General features: G+C 38.2%; 1 pseudogene; it reads left to right on the forward strand.

The window, feature by feature from the left end:
• The first annotated feature begins 20264 nt into the window (after positions 1–20264).
• On the forward strand, positions 20265–21012 carry LOC131549890 (myb-related transcription factor, partner of profilin-like; annotated as a pseudogene).
• The last annotated feature ends 5484 nt before the right edge of the window (positions 21013–26496 follow it).

Genomic DNA, 26496 nt, shown 5'->3' on the forward strand with positions numbered 1-26496 from the left:
ATTGAATGCTATTCATTTTAATTTGCTGATGTAATGTAATATGCTCCACAAAAAAATTGATATTTATACAGGTTTAGATGAGATGACATAAGAGTGAGTAAATTATGTAAATTTTCCGTTTTGAGCAAGCTATCCCTTTTAATAAATCAGCAAATCTAGCTGACAAGCAAGAATATCACAGTCATTTTAAACTACATCATGTTATACTGTCCATCTGTAAGTCTAGTGGGTAATTCACTTAAACTACAGGTAAATTGTACCTACAGACAGTTTGTTTGAATGTCTGAGTCTGCACTGATTTAGTGAGCAAAATTTAGTGCTGAATGCAGTTTGCATGCTGAAACTCATTCAGGTTTTGAATGCTCAGTTCGGAGGCATATAATATTGTTCCACAACTGCAATGTCGATACGTCTTTAAAAATGCAAAGGTTTGCTCCACTACTCTTGCTAGGATTATGCCATTATAACCCTCCTCTCTGTTATTTGTCCATTATATGATAAATTACTACTGCTACAGAAAGACAGCAGAAAGATCAGAATGTGTACATCAATATATCTTTTAAAATACAATTCTGTTTACCATTTACAAAAGCAAATACTGCAATTGAATTTTAAATTTTAAAAAAATCCCTCCTGAGATGTATGCAAACCTGGTGGCCAGCTACAAGAAACGTTTGACCTGTGATTGCCAACAAGGCTTTGGCCAAGGGGTCAAAATTTCCCTCATTACAATGCAAATCAATTTATAACTTTTTTGAAATGCATTTTTCTGTTTGTTTTGTTGTTGTTGTTATTCTGTCTCTCACTGTTCAAATAAACCTACCATTAAAATTATAGACTGATCATTTCTTTGTCAGTGGGCAAATGCACAAAATCAAGTCCAGTCAAGTCATCTTTATTTATATAGAGCTTTTAACAATACAGATTGTCTCAAAGCAACTTTATAGTATCAAATAGGAAAACAGTGTGTCTGTAATGCAAAAGGACAATAGTAAACACTCAATTTTCTAATAGTATTTGTGCAATTAAGTCGACGATATCACTGGAAATTAAGTGTCCCCAACTGAGCAAGCCAGAGGCGACAGCGGCAAGGAACCAAAATTCCATCGGTGACAGAATGGATAGAAAAAGCTGATGATATAGATGACCTCTATAGCCCTGAACATCAGCGGAGACCAGGACACCTAGATGATTCCCAGTGAAGACCTCGTCACCTAGATGGTTATGAGGACAAGACCTCGGGAACCAGATGAGGCCTTTACACAATCTGACTTTGCTGCTTTTGGAATTGAACTGTTGTTTCGTCTGGCCAGAGGAGAACTGGCCCCCCCGACTGAGCCTGATCTCTCCCAAGGTTTTTACTTTTCTCCATTCTGTCACCAATGGAGTTTTGGCTCCTAGCCACTGTTGCCTCTGGCTTGCTTAGTTGGGGACACTTAATTTCCAGCGATATCGTCAACTTGATTGCACAGATACTATTTAAACTGAACTGAGCTGGACAATGACATCTCTGAATTCAATAATGAAATGCCTTTAACTGAAAATTGAGTGTTTAATCTTGTCATTTTACATTATTTACACACTATTTTGCTATACTGATATTGGAAAGTTGCTTTGACACAATCTGTATTGTTAAAAGCGCTATATAAATAAAGGTGAGTTGACTTGACTTGATCATCTGATCTGGATACAGACTGGATCGGGTGGCTACGTTGACCTTGGAATAAGAAAGAAACACGCTAATATTAGCGTAGATGCCATTCTTCTTACGATATAACAAGTACATCGTGTGTTATGGGAAGTGTTCCCGGTACCGGTTGACCTAATTAATGCAGCCTAACAATCCTTTAACGGATTTGAATAATAGAAATGTGTTAGTGTGTTATGTGTAAACCAGGTTAAAGAGATGGGTTTTAATCTAGATTTAAACTGACAGAGTGTGTCTGCCTCCCGAACAGTGTTAGGTAGATTGTTCCAGAGTTTGGGCGCTAAATAGGAAAAGGATCTGCCGCCTGCAGTCGATTTTGATATTCTAGGTATTATCAAATTGCCAGAGTTTTGAGAACGCGGCAGATGTGGAGGACTATAATGCGATAAGAGCTCACTCAAGTACTGAGGTACTAAACCATTCAGGGCTTTATAACTAATTAGCAAGATTTTTAAATCTATACGAAGTTTGATAGGGAGCCAGTGCAGTGTTGACAGAACCGGGCTAATGTGGTCATACTTCCTGGCTCTAATAAGAACTCTAGCTGCTGCATTTTGAACCAGCTGGAGTTTCTTTAAGCAGCGTGCAGAACAACCACCCAATAAAGCATTGCCATAATCTATGCCTCGAGGTCATGAACGCATTAATTAACGTTTCTGCATTTGACATTTAGAGCATAGGTGGCAATTTAGATATATTTTGAGATGGACAAAATCAGTTAATAAATGCAAGAAACATGGCTTTCAAAGGAGAGATTGCTATCAAATAGCACACCTAGGTTCCTAACCGATGACAAAGAATTGACAGAGCAGCCATCAAGTTTTAGACAGTGTTCTAGGTTATTACATGCAGAGGTTTTAGGTCCGATAATTAGCACCTCTGTTTTTTTTTTTTCAGAATTTAGCAGTAAGAAATTTATCGTCATCCAGTTTTTTGTATCAACTATTCATTCCATTAGTTTTTCAAATTGGTATGTTTCGTCGGGCCGCGAAGAAATATAGAGCTGAGTATCATCAGCATAACAGTGAAAGCTAACACCGTGTTTCCTGATAATATCTCCCAAGGGTAACATGTAAAGCGTGAAAAGTAACGTCCCTAGTTCTGAGCCTTGAGGTACTCCATACTGCACTTGTGATCGATATGATACCTTTTTATTCACTGTTACGAATTCACTGGAGGTCAGAAAAGTACGATTTGAACCATGCTAATGCACTTCCACTAATGCCAACAAAGTTTTATAGTCTATTGAAAAGAATGTTGTGGTCGGTAGTGTTGAACGCAGCGCTAAGATCCGTAGCACTAATAGTGAGATACAACCACGATCAGATGATAAAAGCAGGTCATTTGTAACTCTAATGAGAGCAGTCTCAGTACTATGATACGATCTAAATCCTGACTAGAAATCCTCACAGATACCTTTTTTCTCTAAGAAGGAATATAATTGTGAGGTTACTACCTTTGTATCTTTGACAGACAAGGGAGATTCAAGATCGGTCTGTAATTGACTAGATCTTTGGGCTCAAGCTGTGGTTTTGTTTTCCTCCAGCTGCGCTCCATTTTCCGGGCTGTTCTCTTTAGGGCCGAGTGTGCTCATTATACCACAGTGTCAAACTGTTATCCTTAATCTTCCTTAAGCGTAAAGGAGCAACCGTATCTAAAACACTAGAAAAGAGAGAGTCTATAGTTTCTGTTACATCATCAAGTTTTTCTGAGCTATTGGATATGCTGAAGAATTGGAATAAATCAGGAAGATTACTTACAAAGCAGTCTTTTGTGGTAGAAGTGATGGTTCTACCATACTTGTAACAAGGAGTAGAATTTACAGTTTTAGCTATATGGAGTTTACACAACACTACATAATGATATGAGTCAAGCATAATGTTTGTTAAAGGGTTAGTTCATCCAAAAATGAAAATTAGCCTGTGTTTTACTCACCCTTGAGGTATCCTAGCTGTATATGACTTTCTTCTTTCAGATGAATCATATCGGAGTTATATTAAAAATTGTCCTGGCTATTTCAAGCTTTATCATTGCAGTCGGCGGGTGTTTCTGTTCAAATGTCCACAAGTCATCAAATAAAGTGTGCAAATCCATAATAAAACGTGCCTAACATGGCTCTGGGGCATGAATAAAGACCTCCTGTAGAGAATACATGCGTTTTCATAAGAAAAATATCCATATTTCAAACGTAATAAACACTTTTCTCTCACTTCCGGTATCTGTCATACATAGAAAGGCGTTCTGGTGGATGACGTGGGAGGTCAGCGTTGTGTGATTAGTGAAGAACGTGGAAAAAGAACAAAACGAAATGCCGGTAACAAATTAGAAGTACAAACCAAGGATTTGTAAAGAAAAATGTCAATATAAGCCAAGAGGAAACTGGTTTTCCTTTGCTAAAGTAAGGAAACTTTGCTTCCTTTGCACATGTAAACAAACTCGCGAGACTAGCATATCTCAGAAGAGCGCACGCTGCGCATACGTCCTACGTCATCCGCCTGCACGCTTTCCGCTTATGACAGAGAACGGAAGTGAGCGAAAAGTGTTTATTATGTTTGAAATATTTTTCTTACGAAAAGGCATGTATTCGCTACAGGAGGCCTTTATTCATGAGCTGTGTGAGGCACGTTTTATTATGGATGCACGCACTTTATTTAATGACTTGTGGACAGTTGAACAGAAACACTCGCCGACTGCAATGATAAAGCTTGGAATAGCCAGGACAATATAACTCCGATATGATTTTTCTGAAAGACGAAAGTCATGTACACCTGGGATGCCTCGACGGTGAGTAAAATACAGGCTAATTTTCATTTTTGGGTGAACTAAACCTTTAATGATTAAATTGTTACTTTTCTGGATAAAAACCTTTTTTTTTTTTTTCAAACAATTTGTTTTTGTGATCATTTTAAACTTTTGTTGTCAGCTTCCTCTCTCTGTACACACATTTTATCGGTTCTCATGACAGTTAAGAACTGCATAAATACCCACCACTAACACACAGCCATTGTCTTCAACAAGGACAGGCAGGTTTCCTGCTTTCTGATGCCTTTGAATTGATCTTCATTCTCGTGTGATTTAAAACCTTAACTCGTGAGTTCGACTGCATACTTGTGACTCAATATTCTTGAGATTTGTTAAATTGCTCTCTGGTGTAGTAGCCATAGAGGAAATGACAGGTTGCATTATCTCTGTAGCTTTTATCAGCATGTGTAACTTGTTACATACTATGCCAAGCTGTGGTCCATACAATCAAATAAGTAAGAGGATCTATTTCCAGCAGTTAGTATTTAATGATCAAAAAACAGGAGAACCAAAAACATTAAAAAAGATGCACAATGTTTCTTCACTTCCTTTCTCTGTAGAAAACTGCAGGCAAAATGTCCCAGAATTAGCTGCTGTCATCTTGCGCTGGTGATATAAATTGGGGCCAGAGCCTGCACAGTTGTGACCGTTAACGGGAGCCACAGATTTAAGGTTCTGCCCAAAATCCTGCAGACTAAATCAGCATGCAATCATGATGCCAAACCTGTTATTTAGCATCAAATAACTTATTAAAACCAAACTTATTAGAAAAACAAACATTTGAGAGGGCAGGGTTTATGATTTATGACAGGGTTTATGATTGTTGAGTTCACTTTTCAGGATGTGTGTGGCACACTTGCAGGGAACAAAGGAAGCAGAAATGAATCAGTGGGTGTCCTAAATAGGCAGAGATGTAGAAGCAGGTGTTGATCTTCTTCTGTGGAGTTTGTATTTAGCCACACTATTTACATCATAAAATGGCACATTCCACAAGCTGTTGTTTTGACACACTGCCTGTATAAGATGTTTAACGAGAAGGTTTTGAGCTCTGAAACGTACAGGATGTTTTTAATAGAACAATGACATCTTATATGCCAAAAGATCAAGGGAATTTTAATTTCTCAGTTCATGACACCTTTAATCAATGTATACAAATGTGGTCATGTAATACACTTTCCAACCATGCAGTTAAAATCTTGCAAACAGTTATTTTGTTAAAATGTTATTTTCATATACTGTATACACAACAAGAAGTAGTAAAAATGTACACGCAGGTTTGCTGATGTGGACAGACAGACCAAAGGAAGGTGTTACAGTTACAATGAAACCAAATATTTTCTTCCTAATTCAGCATATTTATATGTAATTTCAACATGCATTGCTCACATAGCAATTACACAGAAGATGGGAGCTGTACTTGCATTGCTGGAAATATCACCTTTGAGCTTTGAGAATATGACTACAGATTAAACTGACCTGACCTTAAACGGACTTTTCAAACAATCACTTTAAAAATGCATTTTGCTCACCTTTTAGTTTTAGTTTTAGTTTAATTGAACATTATGATACTGCCTGTTGTGTTGATATCTGATTCTGATGTCTGTCAGTTCTACAATGTTGTGTTAAATTTTGAGGTCTGTCAGTTCTACAACAGCAGTGAACAGACTTAATTATATCACCAACATCAGCCCTCATGAACATGTCAAATATACAGTCAGCAAGTAGGTTCAGATACAGCAAACTGGTCAAAAAGTAGCTAACTTTACGATATTTTAAGCTTCTCTTAACATTCATGATCTTTATAATAAAGCTTATCAATATTATTGGGAAAATTAAGTCAACAGCACCAGGTACAAACTGAGAACTAAGTGAAATTGAGTTTGATAAGTACCAACAAAACAGAGGATGATTATTGGATTGGGGATAGAACATGCTATACATCGGGGCAGGACTCTGAAAGACAGATTAGGGGGCTTTATATTTGCAAATATTAAAGGCACAAACCAGACGATCAAAGATATAAAACAAGAAAGTTTCAGTGTGTGGTGAGATTTGTACCAGTGAGGATGAGAAACCAAAAGATATTTTTCAAAAGCAACACATGCCATAAAATACAGACCCACAATCAAAGAATAAATAAATGTAACATCCAATTGGTCTGACGTCCATTTGGTTCATAATAATGTACAAATAATTTGAACGAAATCTGAAAGAATCAACTGATTCTCAAAACTGAATTTATTTTGTTGATCAAATGTACATTTTAAATAACATCATTTTTTTATATATGATCCCCTATTAACCTCTTCCCTGCTCTCAATTTATTTTTTACCATTATAAATAAGTTTTTTCCAAGTTGGAAAAAATATTGAACTAATAAATACAACCTCAATTTAATATATAAACATGTATGTATGTATGTATGTATAAATGTATTTATTTATTTAAGCACATACATTTATTTAATAAACACAAATCTAAACTTTTTTTGGCCTAAAGATTTGGCACAGTACTGTGTAATGCTTAAATAAATAAATGAATCCTCACCTTTCTTTCTTTCATTCTTTCTTTCTTTCTTTCTTTCCCACCTTTTGTATCACAGTAAGGAGGTGAGACTACATAAACATCTCCTAGCTGTCATACAAAAGGTATGGAAGAAAAATAATTACAGCTTTGTTTACAGGAGAAATGGATTCTCTAGTTTTAAGGACTTCATGTGAGAAATATACAGCTGAAGCAAGGAGGATTGGACCAGAATTTGATGGTATACCCCCTTTCTGCACTTTGCAGAACTCATGGTGACATACCTGTCAGAATTTACCATGCTGCCAGATAGTCCATAGGAGGCAACAGATGCTCTGCACCCAAAGCTTGATACCCTGCTGTGGGAAGAGAGCCTGCAGCATTTTCAACCACTGGGTTGAGACATAACTCTTGATGCATGAATTCCCCTTGGGGATTTCACGCAGCTGCCATACTCACAAATCAAATCACCACTGGGGGATCTGAAGCGTGATTTGAACTGCATTTCCAGCTTGGGAGGCAGGCACGCTAACAAGGACACTAAAGACTGCAGCCTCTAGTTCATCTAGAGATCAGGGTTTACCCACACAGCTTATACCAGCTGGCTTCTGTTACACTAGTATGGGCCAGATAAACCACTACTTAAAGAAAAAGACATCTGAGGAGTGATGGCATGGTTGTGCCTTATATAGCGCTAGTGTGCAATATCCTTTAAGGCAGGGCCTTAGCTATAGGCTGAGCAGGCAATTGCCTAGGGCCTCGGGCTTTGAGGAGGGGCCTCCATAACCGTAACATCCCCTATACGCCAGTCCACCAGTCAAGACGGGCAGAAATACTAGCCTCATTGTTCATTGAATATGTAGGAATGGAGTAATAACGTAACCACGCAACATTCATTATTTGTACAATAAAACATATATGGGTCTACACAGAGATCAAATGTGCTATTTCTGATCACAAAGTCTATAACTGTTCATTTTATTTCATATGAACTCATTTTTATTTTCTTATTTCATATTGATAAATCAGAACAGTTAAAATAAAAAGAAATTATGAGTTTTGAAAAAACTGTGATTGTTCTACTGTTGTGCACACCTGTTACTTATTGAGCTCAAGATCATCTCCTATTTAAGTCCCCTTGCCATACAGCCATGGTTTAATGAGAGATGACAGAAAAATGACTCGAAAGCCACAATTTACAAAGAGAGAACTTGCAGTTATTTTGGAGGAGGTGGACAATTACAAAATCCAGCTGAAAAAAATGGTCAGAAATCACACAAAAAATAAATGCTGCTGGCAATGGGTATGAGCGAAGCCCAGAAGAAGTGAGGAATAAGTGGAGGGACTTTGCAAGTGTGACCAAACGGAGGACTGCGGAATGAAGAAGGGAAGCAAAAAAGACTGGTGGGGGTATCAATTCAGTTCCTCCTCTGAATGCAGAGGAAGAGAAAGTTTTGGCCATCCTTGCGCCTGAGGCATTGGAAGGGATCCTTGGAGGCATTGATGTGTGTGCATCAACCAGGCCTTTGCCTTCAAAGTTGAGCCCTCCAACATCAGGCCTCCTCCAGTCTGGCCCTTCAACATCAGGCCTTCTACACTCTGGCCCTTCAACATCAGGCCTCCTTCAGTCTGGCCCTTCAACATCAGGCCTCCTTCAGTCTGACCCTTCAATATCAGCAATGAGACCTGGTCCTGGGCTATTGCTCCCATCCCCTGACTCTCCTCAGTCTGATGCCTCCTCAAGTGCTGAGGAACATCCTCCTGATATTTTAGAACACCAGCCATCAATCTCCCGACAAAGGAGAAACAGGGGACGTTGTGGGTGCAGTGAAAAGCTTCTTCAGTCTGAGAAGAAGAAAATAACTGAACTGGTGCATCAAGACATACATCATCAGGAGGTAATGGCCTATAGGAGGGCTAAATTAGAACTATTACAACAACAGGCCAGCAAGCCCTCTTTAACCATGTTTTTACCAACCGACAGTAAGTGTAAATGGCATTATTCATTCATTACTCAGTATGTAAAGTCAAATCATGTGTGGCTGACAGCTTTGTAACTTTTTGAAGCTGTGTATTTTCTTTTCACAGATCCACAGATGTAACCCTCTTGATCTTCTTTTTTTATTTTTATTTTTGGCTACATTGTTGGCCACCATGCCTCCCAAAATCCAACCCCTCGTCCTTGTCGTGGGAGGTGGAAACAGACTGGGTCTGGCAAATGGGGCTCTGGTGAAGCTGTGCTCTGGTGTGGTTTTTCAGTGATAAAGCAGTTCAAAACCTTCAGCAGTTGATTTGAAATACAAAATAAAATATACTATTTTATGTCCAAACATACTCTTTTGTAATATGTAAGTGCTCTTTTGTATATGTACCGTAAGTGTTTTTTAATACATTTGGCATTCATACAGTAGTTTAACGTGGAAAAGAAACTTGACTCAAAGTAGTATATTAATGCCAGTTCAAAATGCGGGCAATTGCTACAGTAAGTGAAGCTAAAGCATTTTTACCATGCCATGTAATCCCTTATTAAATAGCTACGCTGCATTTGTATGCTGTTGGAAGTTTTATGGAGGTGGTGGGTGATGGCCTAGGTCTCAGCAAGTCTTCGGTCAGCAAAACTGTGACAGCAGTAACACCTTTGCTGTTGCAGCTTATGAAGAACGTCCTGATTTTCCCCAAAACACAAGAAGAAATCCATCAGGCCAATTGACAGTTTTACAGTATTGCCAGCATCCCCAGAGTGATTGGCATCATTGATGGCACCCTTATTCCGGTGGCTTACTAGAACCAGGAAGTATGACCATATTAGCCCGGTTCTGTCAACACTGCACTGGCTCCCTATCAAACATCGGATAGATTTTAAAATCTTGTTAATTACTTATAAAGCCCTGAATGGCTTAGCTCCTCAGTACTTGAGCGAGCTCTTATCACATTATAGTCCTCCACGTCTGCTGCGTTCTCAAAATTCTGGCCGTTTGATAATACCTAGAATATCAAAATCAACTGCGGGCAGCAGATCCTTTTCCTATTTAGCGCCCAATCTCTGGAACAATCTACCTAACACTGTTCGGGAGGCAGACACACTCTGTCAGTTTAAATCTAGATTAAAGACACATCTCTTTATCCTGGCGTACACATAACACACTAATGCACTTCTATTATTTAAATCCGTTAAAGGATTGTTAGGCTGCATTAATTAGATCAACCGGAACCGGGAACACTTCCCATAACACACGATGTACTCGTTACATCGTAAGTAGAATGGCATCTACGCTAATATTAGTCTGTTTCTTTCTTATTTGTTTCTCAGTCCGTATCCGATCAGATGGTGGATCAGCACCAAGAGATGATGTCTGCAGCCCTGATCGTCAGCGGAGAGCCCCTGATACATAAATTTAAATTATAATAAACAAACAAATATATATTATAAAAATACACTGAGAAACAATAAATACATTAAACTATACATTACAATTATAGCAAATTAATAAATCATATAAATGAAAAACTTCAAATAACGAATAAAACACTAATATAACAAATACATTAAATTATAAATTAAAATGCTCCATCGGGACAAGACCACAGGAATCAGATAAGCCCTTTACACAATCTGACATGGCTGCGGTTGGAATTGAACTGCGGGTTCATCTGGTCAGAGGAGAACTGGCCCCCCGACTGAGCCTGGTTTCTCCCAAGGTTTTTTTTTTCTCCATTCTGTCACAGAGGGAGTTTTGGTTCCTTGCCGCTGTCGCCTCTGGCTTGCTCAGTTGGGGACACTTAATTTCTAGCGATTATCGCCGATTTGATTGCACAGATACTATTTAAACTAAACTGAGCTAGACAATGACATATCTGAATTCAATAATGACATGCCTTTAACTGAAAATTGAGTGTTTAATCTTATCATTATACATTACTGACACTCTATCCTCCAGTCTGATACTGTTAAGTGCTTTGACACAATCTGTATTGTTAAAAGCACTATAGAAATAAAGATGATTTGACTTGACTTGACTTGGCTAGCCCTGTTGTAAATGAGCTATCCAGCTATTAATGTTCAAATAGTGTGCAATCACCAGGGGATGTTTACTGACATTGTTACAAAATGGCCTGGGAGCACACATGACTCTTTTGTATGGGCCAATTCTGCAATTTGCCAGGTGGCTGACGAGGGTGGCTTTGGGGATAGCTGGCTGCTGGGAGATAGTGGCTATCCTCTTCGCCCATACCTCATAACACCTGTGCAGCATCCAGCCACCATTGCAGACGAAAGGTTTAATCAGGCCCATGGAAGGACACACTCTACAGTGGAGAGGGCTATAGGACTGTGGAAACAACAGTTTCGCTGTATCAGCAAGTCCAGTGCAGGCCTGAAGTTGAACCCCTGTAATTGTGGTAACTGCAATTCTCCACAACATTGCAGTCAAGGAAAATGTCCAGCTACTTGATGAGGAAGAGGGGGGTCTTGCTGCTGCTGATGGTGAGGAAGATGGCACTTCTGATGATGATGATGATGATGATGATCCTTTGAACACACATCAGGGCAGAATGCATCCTGCAGGAGCAGAAGTCAGACAACTGTTAATTCAGAATATGTTTGGTTAGTTATTTTTTACAGTTTGGATAGTGTTTTTTTGTTTTTTTGTTTAAATGAATCTGACATAACTTGTGTTAAAAAATATTTTGTTTATTTGCCTATATGGTTTCCCCCAGCAGACTTAATTTGCAAACAAGAACTATATGGCTATATTTGTTTTTAAAAGCCTATGAAAATATTCAATTTTCTACTTCTGTGAACACAACACAAAACCACTTATTTATATCATTGTTGTTCATTTATTTGGGTACATTCATTGAATATATATTGAGTAATATTTTAAATAGGTCTATCCTATGTTAATGTATGAATTTTACACTTTCTTAGCGCTTAACACTCTATGCACTGTATATGTTGAATACGTGAACAGTACAGATAACATTCATGAGAAATTTGTCTTTGGGAATGTTTCGGAAAAAGACACTCACTTGCAAACTTATATTTTCTTTGCACAAACGAAACCAAAGCTGCGTTCCAACCGGCATAAACAATGCTTTCATATGTCATTTAGAAGGGAAAATAAATGCGATGGTCACGCTGTTATATCATTTCAAAGTGAATTTGTAATCAAAATTAATAACATAAAATCTGAGCACCACAACATTAAGTGTTCCAAATCACTCAAAGTGGTTGGAGAAATCTTAGAAACGAATAGGGCATAGGGTCGTTAACTGTGAATAGAACATAGTCTTTGATAGAACACACCCCAGCCACGGCAAAATCAATGACGTCGACACAGAAAACTAACAAGGAAACTCTGAGCTAACCACAGCTCGAGATCTGAAGTTCCAACCTCGCAGGTGTGCGATTCAGTATGCGAACGTTCATTTGAACTATTGACTCATCAACTTGAACACCGAATCGTTGAACTATACTGGTAACGACGGAATTTACGATAGTTGGCTAACGATGCTTTTGGGAAACGCACCCCTGAATAGTAATTTATTAGTGTTATTATTAGTGTTACTGTGACATAAACTTGTGCATATTCACTTGTTGAACTTTTCCCAAACTATAATGCCAGACTAAAATATGTCGAGTGCAACATTTTGAAATATGATCATTCATTGCATCTAAATGTTGTAGGACTCTCACTTTAGCTAGCATTCTCTGGAGATTTTTTAAAGGACATACTGACGCCTTTACTTCATATTTTTTTAACACTGCATTTGTAACTTAAGTAACGTAATTTTATTAAATTTTTAATTTAACTCATTACTTTACTGCATTACCAGGAAAATTAATTATATTACAGTAATATTACACATTATACCCAATTCTGAAAATAATAATACAACAATAACATCTTCATCAAACAAAAAAGAGATTACCTTAGATAAAGTTTGATGAATATGTACATACAGTAACCTTAAAAGTTTGGACCCATTACTATTTTTAATGTTTTTGAAAGAAATTTCTTATGCTCATCAAGCCTGCATTCATTTGATCAAAAATACAGAAAAAAACTAAAACAAAACTGTAATATTCAGCAAGGATGTGTTAAATAGATAAAAAGTGATAGTAAAGACTTATATTGTTATGAAATATTTTTATTTTTATTTTTAAACATCATAAATCCTGAAAAAAAAGTGTCACAGGTTATGAAATAAACATTAAGCAGTGTTTCTAATATTGATAATAAATCAGCATATTATAATGATTTATGACACTGAAGACTGGAGTAATGGCTGATGAAAAATCTGTATTGCGTCACAGAAATATATTTCACAATATTACTGTTTTTTTTTTACAGACCGGCTGCACGAGCCTCACCTGGTGCGATGTGTTAGGCTACTTTCAATAGGTTTTCTCTGTATTAGAGCTGTTCTGAACTTACTGTTTGAACGCATTCGTTTACTGGATCCTTGACTGAAATGTTTACAGGAGATCACCAGTTAAAGAAATTTCTGATTGTAAAAACCTGCTTCTTTTCATTTTAAGATATTGTTTTCGTTATAATGTACTGATTCAAATTAGTAATCAATAATTAATTATTATTTTACCACTCTATGCACCTCCTCTGACATGCTCTCGCGCATGAACAGGCAGCATTTCTGTCTCTGTTGGCATCCTCTCGGGAGCGGGCGCATTTCAAAGCAAACCAGCATCATGGTCCTGACCGTCTTTACTGGGTGTTTTTAGGGAATATTTGCATTTATTCACATGCGATTGGATTAGCTATTCATGTGGTGGACTGTCATGATTTTGGCTAATGCAGGACACTACTGAATGTTGCGCATCAGAAGGGATTTAGAAGTGGGTATACGCAAAGCCGACTGATAAAGAAGTGGGTATACGCCATATACCTGTGCATACCCTCCATTACACCTAACTCTGGCTTCAGACAATCAGTACATCCACAGGTGATGCAGTGTTAAGTAAATTATGAAACACAACTTTTATTTATTAAGATAATGCATCTCCATTTTGAGATCAAAGTTTGAATAGATCATATATTCCATTACTGCTTGTTAATGAGAAAATGTTACTATTTTGCAAAAGGAATGTCAAGAAATCAAAAAATGGCTACCATTGAAATAGAAGATATGCCCAAGACTCAACAAGCAGTTTGAAGAATGGATGGTGAGTTTGGAGAAGGTATTTTTTTCCTTCTAAAATATGTGAAGACTTTTTTTTTTTTTTTTTGCACTGTATAAAGCAATATCATACAACCAAAAAGCTGCTGATCTGAATATTCCCCCACCTACAATCCCTACCGGTAATGAGACTTAAACCTGTGACCTTTCGGTTACAAGTCCGACTCTCTAACCATTAGGCCGGAAGCTCTAAGGGAGTGTATGTGGTCCTTCCCACAAACATTTATCGGATTCTATAGTTTGGATGTCCATGATACTCTGGGTTTGCATGTCCTTCCTAAGGTCAAGTCAACATCCCAGGGTCACGTCTGAGATGAGAAGAAGTTGCCGGGGAAGAAGTTGGAAGGCGAGCCTCGGCATCGAGGAAAGCATGTGGCTGGTCTAGCAGAGCGGTGGCCGCAATGAAGCCTTGGTGGCTGTGTTTAGCGGAGAAGGAATGATCTTGGGGCTGCTGGGGGATATGAATATCCTGAGTGTAGGTCTCGTTGTTGGACAGAAAAATTGGGTCTGTGATATAATGGCATAAGGAGCAAACCGAAATGCTGAAAGACTGGAGAGAATGAAGGTAAGGCGTTTTAGCTATTTATAGCGGTTATCTCTCGAGCTGATAGGCTGGATGATGTAATTGCTGATGATGCATTGGCAGGGTTAATTATCTGGCCGTGCTCCTTCCGAACTTTGTTAATAAAACATCATATAACCTAAAGGTGTGCCCATTTCACATTTATTGAACACATCTATCTATCTACTTATAACGTCATCGACGTAGGTTATTTAAAGGTGCAATGTGTAATATTTAGGAGGATTTATTGACAGAAATGCAATATAATATACATAACTATGCTTTCAGAGGTGTATAAAGACCTTACATAATGAACCGTTATGTTTTTATTAACTTAGAATGAGCAATTCATATCTACATACACTGCGGGTCCCCTTGGAAATCGCCACCATTTTTGTACAGTAGCCCTTAAAGGTTATGCCCAGAGCGCATTTCATCACTGTTGTTCTTGCGAATAAAACACTGACACACAATGAACAAGTAACAATAATATTCGCAATAACATATCGATTTATTGAATAACTAAGTAAATATAATTCCTTAATTTACCTTTGTAATAAATTAATAAACCTCATTGCTGGCTACTCTTTACTGTCTCAGAATATGACATCTTAGCCCTGTATCGCCACTGTAGCTTCTCTAAAGGGAGGGTGAGTGGGGGACTGAGCCATCGGTTGCCATTCGCAACCTCAACCGCAAGATGCTGCTAACAGCACCTTTAAGCCATATTCTTGGTGGGTTTGCCACAACTGCTTCACAACCGTTTGAACAAAGAATGTACTCTTCAGCGTTAATGAAACGCAGCATCTTGTTCCAGCTCTTTCAGGGAACAGGGTTACAGTCAAGTCACCCAAGACATAATTCCATTTTGTGCACTATTGTACAGAAAATACATCTTCAAATTGTAATCAAAAGAACTTCAATAAACTTTAAAAAATCTCTTACCAGGTTTAAATACACTATTAATAAAGGACATTCACAGTGATATCATAACCTAAAGAACAAAGGTACAAACATGCATGAGATGGCATGCTGTTACCTGGAATCAGACTGCGTATCCACTTACAGGACTGAAGATTTTGCTCACCAGAATACGATTGTGTTGAGCTGACTATGATTATGATATTTTAATCACCCAAAAAACTCAAAGTGGTTTTGTCAGACAAGAACCTACATAAACATGTCAAAAATAACATACAAAATTAAATTTTATGTATGTATTTACACAGTACATACATTTTATGTATTTGTGTTTTTGGACACTTCAGACACTTGAGAAAAATTGTTACCTTCTATTGTTAAAAGATCCACAGTGACACTAGAGGTTGAAACACAATGACAGTTTAAAATATATAAAAAAACAATTCATGCATGAGATGATCTTACCTGGAATAAGACATACAGGAATCCACTCACAGGACTGAAGATGTTTTTCATATGTAGATTATGGAGCTCTTTTTTTCTTCTTTTATAATCTGAATTAACTCCAGAAACATCACTTAAAGCGAAGAGTGGTTTTGCCAGATAATGACTGAAAGACAAAAAAAAAAAAAAGGAATTAGTCATGATTCTGTAATGCAAATGTAACCACTTATACTGTTACTGTAAGTGGTAAGCCATCTGCAAACAAAACCAAAATGCAACCTGAAGATGCAAAAGCAGTTCAAAATATATGCTGTATAACAATCAGAAATGCAGTGGTATACATGCAAGATATTATACTGAAAGTGTAACAAATTATGATAATGTGCAAGCAGCAAAAAAACAAAAACAAAAAACAAAAAAGTAATCCAGATATTTGTTAAGTGAGAACACAAACAATCAGACAAACAATAAGTACAAGGAGCAGAAACCAGGAAACACAAGAGTAGAACTGAGGAAACCAATACCACGACATACTGCACATCAACATGAGACCCAACCGCTAATACAGGAAACACCCAAGGGATATAAAAATACAAAAATAAGGAAGACCTGTGAACAATAAGTAACAAATGAGGAGAGACAAATGAACTACAAGGGCCTACAAAACAAAGTCAGAAAACAAACTATATTACAAATTAAAGTCCTTGAATGCAAATCAGGAGAACACCGGACAGGAAGACATATCTGTTGTTGGGTAAACTTTTCTTCTTCCTTTCCTTGTTCCATGAACTGAATCACATATACAGGCAATATTTCTTCATATATGATACCATAGTATGCAAGTACTAAAACAACTTGTAACACATTTATTGTTTTATTATGTTTTTATACATATAAAGCACATATTCTGCATGACCATATTCTACATCCCTAATCCTACCCAATACCTAAACTTAACAACTACCTAATTATATTAATTAATTAATAAGTAGCAAATTAGGAGTTTATTGAGGCAAAGGGTTATTGGCTTGTTAATAGCGAGAATTGGACCTTCAAATAAAGTGTGACCAAAAAACTATATTTGCTACTTAAAAAAAGGATAGTGTTTATTAAGACATTAAACATATACTTGTTTTATGGCATTGACAAATGTAAAGTGTAATAATAACTAAACAAATTCTTAAACAGTAAGACTTTTATAAGTCACACATTCGTTTGGGGACCAGTTCTCATTATTAACTATTAACTATGACTTTTGCTTCAATGAACTCCTAATTTGCTGCTTATTAATAGTTAGTAAGGTATTTGTTAAATTTAGATATGGGATTAAGGGATCTGCAGAATTAAATATAGGCATATGTGCTTCTGTATACTAGTTAATATTCAGAATTGGTCCTTAAAATAAAGTGTTACCCTTTTTATCTATTCTTTACAGCCTTCAAGCCTGGCGATTTAACTCAAGTTTTAATAGCTTTCTGGGAAGTTCTAATAGATACCACAGAGTGTTATTGCCAGTGTAACTTTGCTTTAAAAAGTGTGTGGGACAAGTGTGTGTGGGTGTGGGTTATAGGCTATAAAGTGCACTTAAATTAAATAATCGACAATAATAAAATAAATATTTTGCTAGTCCACTAGAGATTTTCTTCGGTATATCCGTGCCGCAAGCCGTTTCAAAAGTGACGGGGACAATATCGACCCTGGCAAAAAGTGGTAGGAACATGTCCCACCCGTCCCACTCGCAAATTACGTCTATGGTTATTGCTCATCATCCTATGATTGTCATAACTACACTCTCCTTGACTAATGGAGGTTTGGTTTCTGCCATTAAAAACCATTTCCTCTATTAACACTGTGAATATTATTTTCTTCCTAGATGCCACTTCATTTCATAGGTGTTATATGACATGCATAATGCATTAATACAAATGAGATACATTACAAAAATTGGTAAGCAGCTTTTAATGCAGAGCTTTGGGAAATATTAAAGGGGAAAAAAAAAAAAAACTGAAGAAAATGGAAGCTTGTGGAAGCGCAAGTACTACTAGGAAGACTTAATCTACGTCAAACATCACATTTAGATCTAGCCAATCTTCACTCAACATGAGGTGTATACAAGCTCTCTATTCAACCTTGATACTGATGTTGACATTCCCCTCCATCTTCCCCACCACTACCAGGTTGGCCCTCTCCATGCATTGGGGGGTAGGCTCCGCCCCTGCCTTCATCTTCGGCAGTAACAGCTGGAATCTACAATCTCCAGATTCGAGCTATGGATGGGGCCTATGCCAAATAACTCTATTTCTAATGTTTCTATTGGTTTTGTTAAATAAATACTATTGATTTATATCATGACCTCCCGAGTCTTTCTGGTAGAAATGATTTACTCTAATAGTTTATTAGAGCTTCTTGGCCACCGTGTATATATATGAGGCGCCACGTAGGATTTAAATCAAACTTCGCTTATCAATACATACATAAAACACGTGCATATACACCTATAAATTACTCACATATACTGTACATGCATACTATGTTCAATATATATGAAATACACGTGCACACTAATATGAAATCCATACCAATACACTTTATGTTAGTAATGAATGCATATACACTTGTGAATGACTTGCATACATGTAAACTTGACGCATGCATACACTTATATAATCTCGCTTATACGTATAAACTCGATCCATGCATATACACCTACAACACCACACGCACATACATATAAGCTCGCTGCACGCAGACACACCTACACATGCTCGCATATACATATAAACTTGATCCATGCATATACACCTATAAACACTCGCACATACATCTAAACTCGATGGGCGCATACACTCATAAATCACTTGCGCAAACATACAAAATAAAATTCATAAACGTATACAGTTCTGATTAGAAAGACGCATGCTTTAGTTGTGTATATACATATATGCAAGTGATTTCATATGTGGATGTACGTGAACTTTTCAGTGCAAACGGAAGGCATTTCAGTGTAAAAGGAAGCAGCGGCACTTCCGGCGGCATCTCCAGATGCCGGGTCATTTTAAAATGCTTAACGTGGCTTGATGCATTAAAACAGTGTTTTTAAAAGACCAAACTCAATAAACACATTTTTAAATGTTGCTCTCCACTGACTGCGCTGATCAAAAGCATGATGGGAAACGACTGACTGACGACACAGCTGAATGCTCATTGGTTCAGACAACCGTGATGTTGCGTTCTCTTCTAAAATGTTTTATTTTTAAAATCTGATTTCATGCTATTATGTATTTAAATTGTGCATGAATATTACCAAACACTATAGTGCGGTCTCTGTGTGAGATATGTGATTGTTGTCATATTTTCTATAAAAATCGAAAATACATGTTTGAATTAAAATAAAAATGGATGATAAATACACGTTTCGTATGGAATTAAATAGCAAGCATTTTGAGTGTCTTGTTCATCATATTTATATTCATATTAAAGCAACAGAACTGAAATTATATCATGTTTATCATCAGCACAGCATATGAGTGAGAATAACGCGATATCCGTCTTTGATCTCGTTGGTATCTGTTCCACTTCGAGCTCAGAACTGTCCATCTTGACTGCTTTAATTTCACTCCTCCCCTCACTGCAGCCGCCTACTCTCACCTTCATTTCAGGCGAGGCGCGTCTCAAACAAGCCTTTTGACACAGCCGCCTCGCCGTCGCAAGAGTTTTTTTTGGCACATGTCAGCATGACATCAGAGCAAGGTGGATGTAACTCGGACACTTTTCTAACCGGCATGCACCTCGCGGTGATCACCGGTGATCTGGGACCTCATTTATAAAAGAGTGCGGAAAATTCCTACTAAAGTAAATGTACACCAGGAAATTGATAATGGGGTACGCAAACTAAAATTGAGATTTATAAAACCTTGCGTACGCACACCTGCACGCAATTTTCGCTTTATAAATTACAGCCTACCTGATAATTTGTGCACGTGAAAAAAATTCACATTCCACCCTTTTCACGCCCACATTTAACCATATATAGTCCATGCAAATCACCTCATGAATGGCCGTGCATTTTAAAATGAGCCAGCAAGTTAATGCTTTTTATGCCCAACAATGGCAGAAATGGAGACCAAGGCGAAGAAACGGAATTTCTCAGACACCGAAATAGAGGTTCTTGTGACGGAGGTAGACAAAAGACAAGTCATTTTGTTTGGTAGCCACAGCAGTGGCATTACTAATAAAAAAAAATGTGTGGAGTGGCAACATGTCACTGCTGCAGTGAATGAAGTTGGATCAGCCAACAGGACGTTCCGGACATCAAAAAAAAAATGGTCTGACTTAAAGGTGGGGGCAAAAAAAGGATTGCCTGTCACCGAAAGAGCGTGTCTGCGACTGGTGGGGGTCCTAGTGCGCCCGATCTGTCACCACTGGAGACCCGGCTGGCTTCAATCATAGGAGAAACCAGTGGGTGCGGCATTTTTTGTGAGAAGGAAGGAGACACAGACATGCTAGAGACAGGGGAACTAGGTAAATAATTTATTGCATGAGTACAATTACACAAAATAGAAATATCACAATAGGTTATTATGTCTTAGTTCTTCCAGAGGGTAGGGGAGCACAGGGTGGTGAGAAGACTCCCAGTGCGGAGTCTGCAGCGGCTGTGGAATGTCCGGAGGTCCCCAGCACGAGTGCGCCCTGACCGCATGGCACGGGTGGAAGTGGCCGCGTGCTGACTGAGGCTGTCCTTCAGACACAGAGGGACACAATTAATGCAATTACAGTCATAGCAGATGAGCTTAAGCAAATAAGGATTGTTTTGTGTGATATTGCATCTACATTAAAAGATCTTGTTAAGAAATGAACCTTTGCGTTGTTGTCCCTTCACAAATGCCGCATTACTTCCTCACGGTGCCTTGCTCCCTGATAATGCCATTCATGTTGAGGAGGGGGCTGTGGGTCAGGATCCTCATGCTGGTGGTAAGGGAGGTCAGGAGGAAGAGGGAGTCCATTCCTCTGTGCCATGTTGTGTAGGATGGCGCATGCAATGATGATCTTGCAGACTTTTTTTGGTTCATATAAAAGTCTGCCACCCGAAGTATCAAGGCAACGCCATCTACACTTGAGGAGGCCAATGGCTTTCTCAACTACAGAGCGCGCACAAGTGTGGGCATCATTGTAGTTCATTTCCTCTGCACTCTGAGGGTTTGAGAATGGGGTGAGGAGCCAACGTCTGAGGGGTAACCACTGTCACCTGCACAGTATAACAGATTAATTGTACACTAGGCTTGAACTGTTAGAAAACATATGTACATAGTTTTAACTTACCAAGAAGCCAGCCATCATGCATGGCGCCTGCCTCAAGTCTATTCCCTACACTGCTGTGCGCTAGAATAAACGAGTCATGTGTTGAACCAGGCCATCGTGCCACGACATTTGTCAGAATCATGTTGGGCTCACAAATAACTTACACATTTATGGAATGCACATGTTTTCGATTCACATAAATAAACTCATTCTCATGTGGAGCCCTTATAGAAATATGAGTGCAGTCAATTGCGCCGATTACATTTGGGAATCCGGACATTGCTGCAAATTGCCTTTTCATACTGGCCTGTTCTCCAACAGTGTAAGGAAACCTTATATATCGACTTGTCATTTTAATAATCCCTTTTAAAACAGCAGGCATTAAGGAGCTCAGGGATGGCTGGGAAATCCCAGACCTATGACAAATGAATAGAATACATTTTCAAAAGAAACTTTGTGCAGAAAATTTTTTGCATCGTGATAGTTGTATACTTACCTATCGGCTAACTCCCGCTGATAACTCCCGGTTGCTAAAAATCCTAAAACTGAAAGGACTTGGGTGGGTACCAGGATGGCGCGGTTTCTCCTAGTTGGCCTTTGTAATGTTGGGCCCGATTCAGCATGGCTCTAGGGAACCTAAATCGGCTGATTAGCCAGTCATTATCGTGGGCCAGGAAATCTTCATGGTCTCTAAACACTCTTTCCCTCCTAAGTCTGCCATTGACATAGTCCTCCAGCAATGCCAGTGCATCCATCATGCAATACTATATGCAGAAGTGTCACCGCAGAATTTATATGTTCACAGCGATCAGATTCAATCCTTTACACCTTGTCATACAAATCAGACAATGAGTGGTAAACCCATACACCTTGAGGTCATTAGAAAATGGAAGTTAAGGAAATTCAATTGATGTACTTTTATTTTATTATTTATTGCCTTTTATTTATTTAAATTGGTATTGTGAACATGCATGAATTTATGATTAGGACGCATAATGAGGATTAAAATTGATTTGTCTGTTTATTGTAATAGGGATCTATAAAGAACTTTTCAAGTTCAATGTTTCATTTCCATCATCTGGCGTCAGTCCCTCGACTCACCATCGGGTGTCGCCAAACTGCTCTATCTCTTGTTTTTATAAATCACACCTTTTGCGTAGGAAGTGGCGTACGCCTCTTTCAGGGCAGGTTTTGTGCGTACGCAATGGTTATGAATGAGGCCTCTGTTCTGGCAGATTTTGCTCATCTCAAACAAGCCTATTTTTTGAATTCGCGCACAGAGACTGCAGCACATACAGTATAAGAGCTTTACGGCGGACGGAGACGGTGATCGCGTCTACGGTCTATTCCTCTCATAAATCAATCGTTTTGCCTCGGAAGACTTGGAATATTAATAGTTTTTGAATAAATTATGACGGTAGTTGTATCTGCCTGTTATATCTTGTGGTTTATTGACACATGGTAGGTTTAGGGGCAGGGGTTGGGTTATGTGCTCATAAATGTGTTAATAATGTAATATAAATAAGACTGTCGTGACTGTTTACATTGAAATATCACACCCCAACATATATGCAATAATGGTAATGTGTTATTACCCAATATATAATTTAATCATGACGATAAAATTCCCAGTATCGCATCGGCATATTGACGCTAAGGGTTTCCTATTTAAAGCAACGGAGGACCCTGCAAGTCGAAAAATGACGCTAAAGGGGTACCTTGAGTGTCAAAAAGCGATGCCAGGTGGTCCTGACCAAGCTTCAATATGGGACGAGTTGGGAGTGAGAACGTGTTGGCGTAAAAGTGTATGGTTCAAATGACAAAGAACTGATGAAACAAAGGAACTTAAATATACATGGATAACAAACTCAAACAGATATGATGATTAAATCAATATCCATGGAAACAAACAAATGGTGAGAAGCTTGAACAAAGACAACAGGAAATAAAAAGCAATCTTAAAGTCCATGATATACATTACCAACCCCCATATAATTTTTTATATGATTACAAATTGAGACAAGTAAATTTTAAAATACCATAAAATCCCCTCAAATCTAAACAACTCTGCAGTAAAAACATTCATAATGTATATAAAAAAATACATTAGTATGCACACATTCCCATGAGTTATAATCTCTTTGATTTGCAGAAATAATCTTGAACTATTCAGTTATGGAGAATGCACAGAAGCGACACACACACACACACAACTAATTAAAAAATGAGTGGGAAATGTTACGGACATGGTAATGTTTTTTTTATTGATTTTTTTTTTTTTTTTTTTTCATCCAATCTTTGTTGCCCATGTAATGAGAATGATAATTAGCTTTATTGCCAGGTATGTTTACACATACGAGGAATTTGTTATAGTGACAGAAGCTCCACAGTGCAACAGAATGACAGCAACAGGACAGGACACAGATAATAAAACGAATAATATACAAATAAATGAAATAGACAATGTACAAAATAGCAAAAACACAATATATAATATAGACAATTATGTATGTATGATATGTGCAAATTTGAAATGTAAATAAGTATGTGTGTTAAATAAATAATGTATAATAGTGTTGTGTGTTCCACGTTTATTGTCAAGTGTTCATGAGATGGATTGTCTGAGGGAAGAAACTGTTCCTGTGCTGGCCGTTCTGGTGCTCAGAGCTCTGTAGCGTCGACCAGACGACAACAGTTCAAAGAGGGCGTGTGCTGGATGTGAGGGCTCTATAGTGATTTTGCCAGCCCTTTTGCTCACTCTGGATAAGTACAGTTTTTGGAGAGTGGGGAGGGTTGTACCAATGATTTGCTCAGCAGTCCGGACTACCCTCTGTAGTCTTCTGAAGTCAGATTTGGTAGCTGAGCTGAACCAGACAGTTATTGACATGCAGAGGACAGATTCAATGATGGCCGAGTAGAACTGTTTCAGCAGCTATGTCGAAGAGATGATGTTGAGGGTTTTTTTTTATTTGTTTTGTTTATTTCTTTATACTTTCTTTTTCTCTCCACAAATATTTTTGTTGTTTATGTTCTATATTGCATTTAGAATATGTTGTGATTTTCAGTGCAATATGCAACCTTTGGAAATGCATGGATGTATTGACTGATTTTACAATGTGGAGAGAAATAAATATTTTCATCAATGTACAGTGCTGGTCTTGTGTGTTGACTCAGACTAGTACAGTGGGGCAAAAAAGTATTTAGTCAGCCACCAATTGTGCAAATTCTCCCACTTAAAAAGATGATAGAGGCCTGTAATTTTCATCATAGGTATACCTCAACTATGAGAGACAAAATGAGGGAAAAAAATCCAGAAAATCACATTGTAGGATTTTTAAAGAATTTATTTGCAAATTATGGTGGAAAATAAGTATTTGGTCAATAACATAATTTCATCTCAATACTTTGTTATATACCCTTTATTGGCAATGACAGAGGTCAAACGTTTTCTGTAAGTCTTCACAAGGTTTTCACACACTGTTGCTGGTATTTTGGCCCATTCCTCCATGCAGATCTCCTCTAGAGCAGTAATGTTTTGGGGCTGTCGCTGGGCAACACGGACTTTCAACTCCCTCCAAAGATTTTCGATGGGGTTGAGATCTGGAGACTGGCTAGGCCACTCCAGGACCTTGAAATGCTTCTTACGAAGCCACTCCTTCGTTGCCCGGGCGGTGTGTTTGGGATCATTGTCATGCTGAAAGACCCAGCCACGTTTCATCTTCAATGCCCTTGCTGATGGAAGGAGGTTTTCACTCAAAATCTCACGATACATGGCCCCATTCATTCTTTCATTTACACGGATCAGTCGTCCTGGTCCCTTTGCAGAAAAACAGCCCCAAAGCATGATGTTTCCACCCCCATGCTTCACAGTAGGTATGGTGTTCTTTGGATGCAACTCAGCATTCTTTCTCCTCAAAAACATGACAAGTTGAGTTTTTACCAAAAAGTTCTATTTTGGTTTCATCTGACCATATGACATTCTCCCAATCCTCTTCTGGATCATCCAAATGCTCTCTAGCAAACTTCAGACGGGCCCGGACATGTACTGGCTTACAGTTTTTGCCTATTGCTTACACACTAAAACCGAACGCTTAGACCAAAGCCTCAATACCTAAACTTCTTGTAGCATACCTTAAACACAGTGTAACCATAGCTTAAACACATTGTCAACTTTGCACTTTGTTTGCAATTCAACAACACACTTATTGCGAAACACTACACACGTTTTCTTACATTATAGACACTTTGTTCAAAAACGAAATCACCTGTTATCATTGGGAAAACACTCTGTTCAAAATGCAAAACTCATCTGGCAATTGTAGGCACTTACATACACACCTGAAAACACTTGCACAGAAAACAGAACACCACTCGGTCTGAGCCTTAGCACTACAAATAGGCCTCAGGTAAGCCATTTTGAGAACTTTGCAAGCATGGAGGCAATGAGAGTCAGAGCAAGAGGAGGACAAAGAGAGAGAGGAGTCGAGGACCAGTGCGGAGACGTGTATCAGATGATGTCAGGGCTACTCTGGTGGACCATGTGATAAATCATGGCCTGTCCATGAGGGATGCTGGGCAAAGAGTCCATCCTAACCTCAGTCGCAACGCAGTAGCATCGATAATAAGGACATTCTGACTGGAGAACAGGTATATCTTCAAGTTTCTACTCCAGACTGTACCTACTGTATGTCACATGATTCTGTATCATATTACAGTATTACTGTACTAACTGTACTATACAAAAATGGGTAGTGCTGTTAACTATATGTAAAAGAATACCATTGTGATGTTACAGTACTGTGTACAGTTTGAAAGTACAGTATTTGAAAAAGAACCTAACCAATGACATCTTGTGGTTGAATTTTCTACAGAATGGTTGGACGACCTCCTCAAGGTGGAAGGGAACGGCTCTTCACTCAACAACAAGAGCTTGCCATCATTGAAATGGAGCGAGAAAATAATGCAATCCGACTTCGTGAGTTGCAACAACGCATAATTGCAAATAGAAATGTATTCAACAATATCAACAGAGTCAGCATTT

This window comes from Onychostoma macrolepis, chromosome 11 (genome assembly GCF_012432095.1).
Source record: "Onychostoma macrolepis isolate SWU-2019 chromosome 11, ASM1243209v1, whole genome shotgun sequence".
Classification (NCBI taxonomy): domain Eukaryota; kingdom Metazoa; phylum Chordata; class Actinopteri; order Cypriniformes; family Cyprinidae; genus Onychostoma; species Onychostoma macrolepis.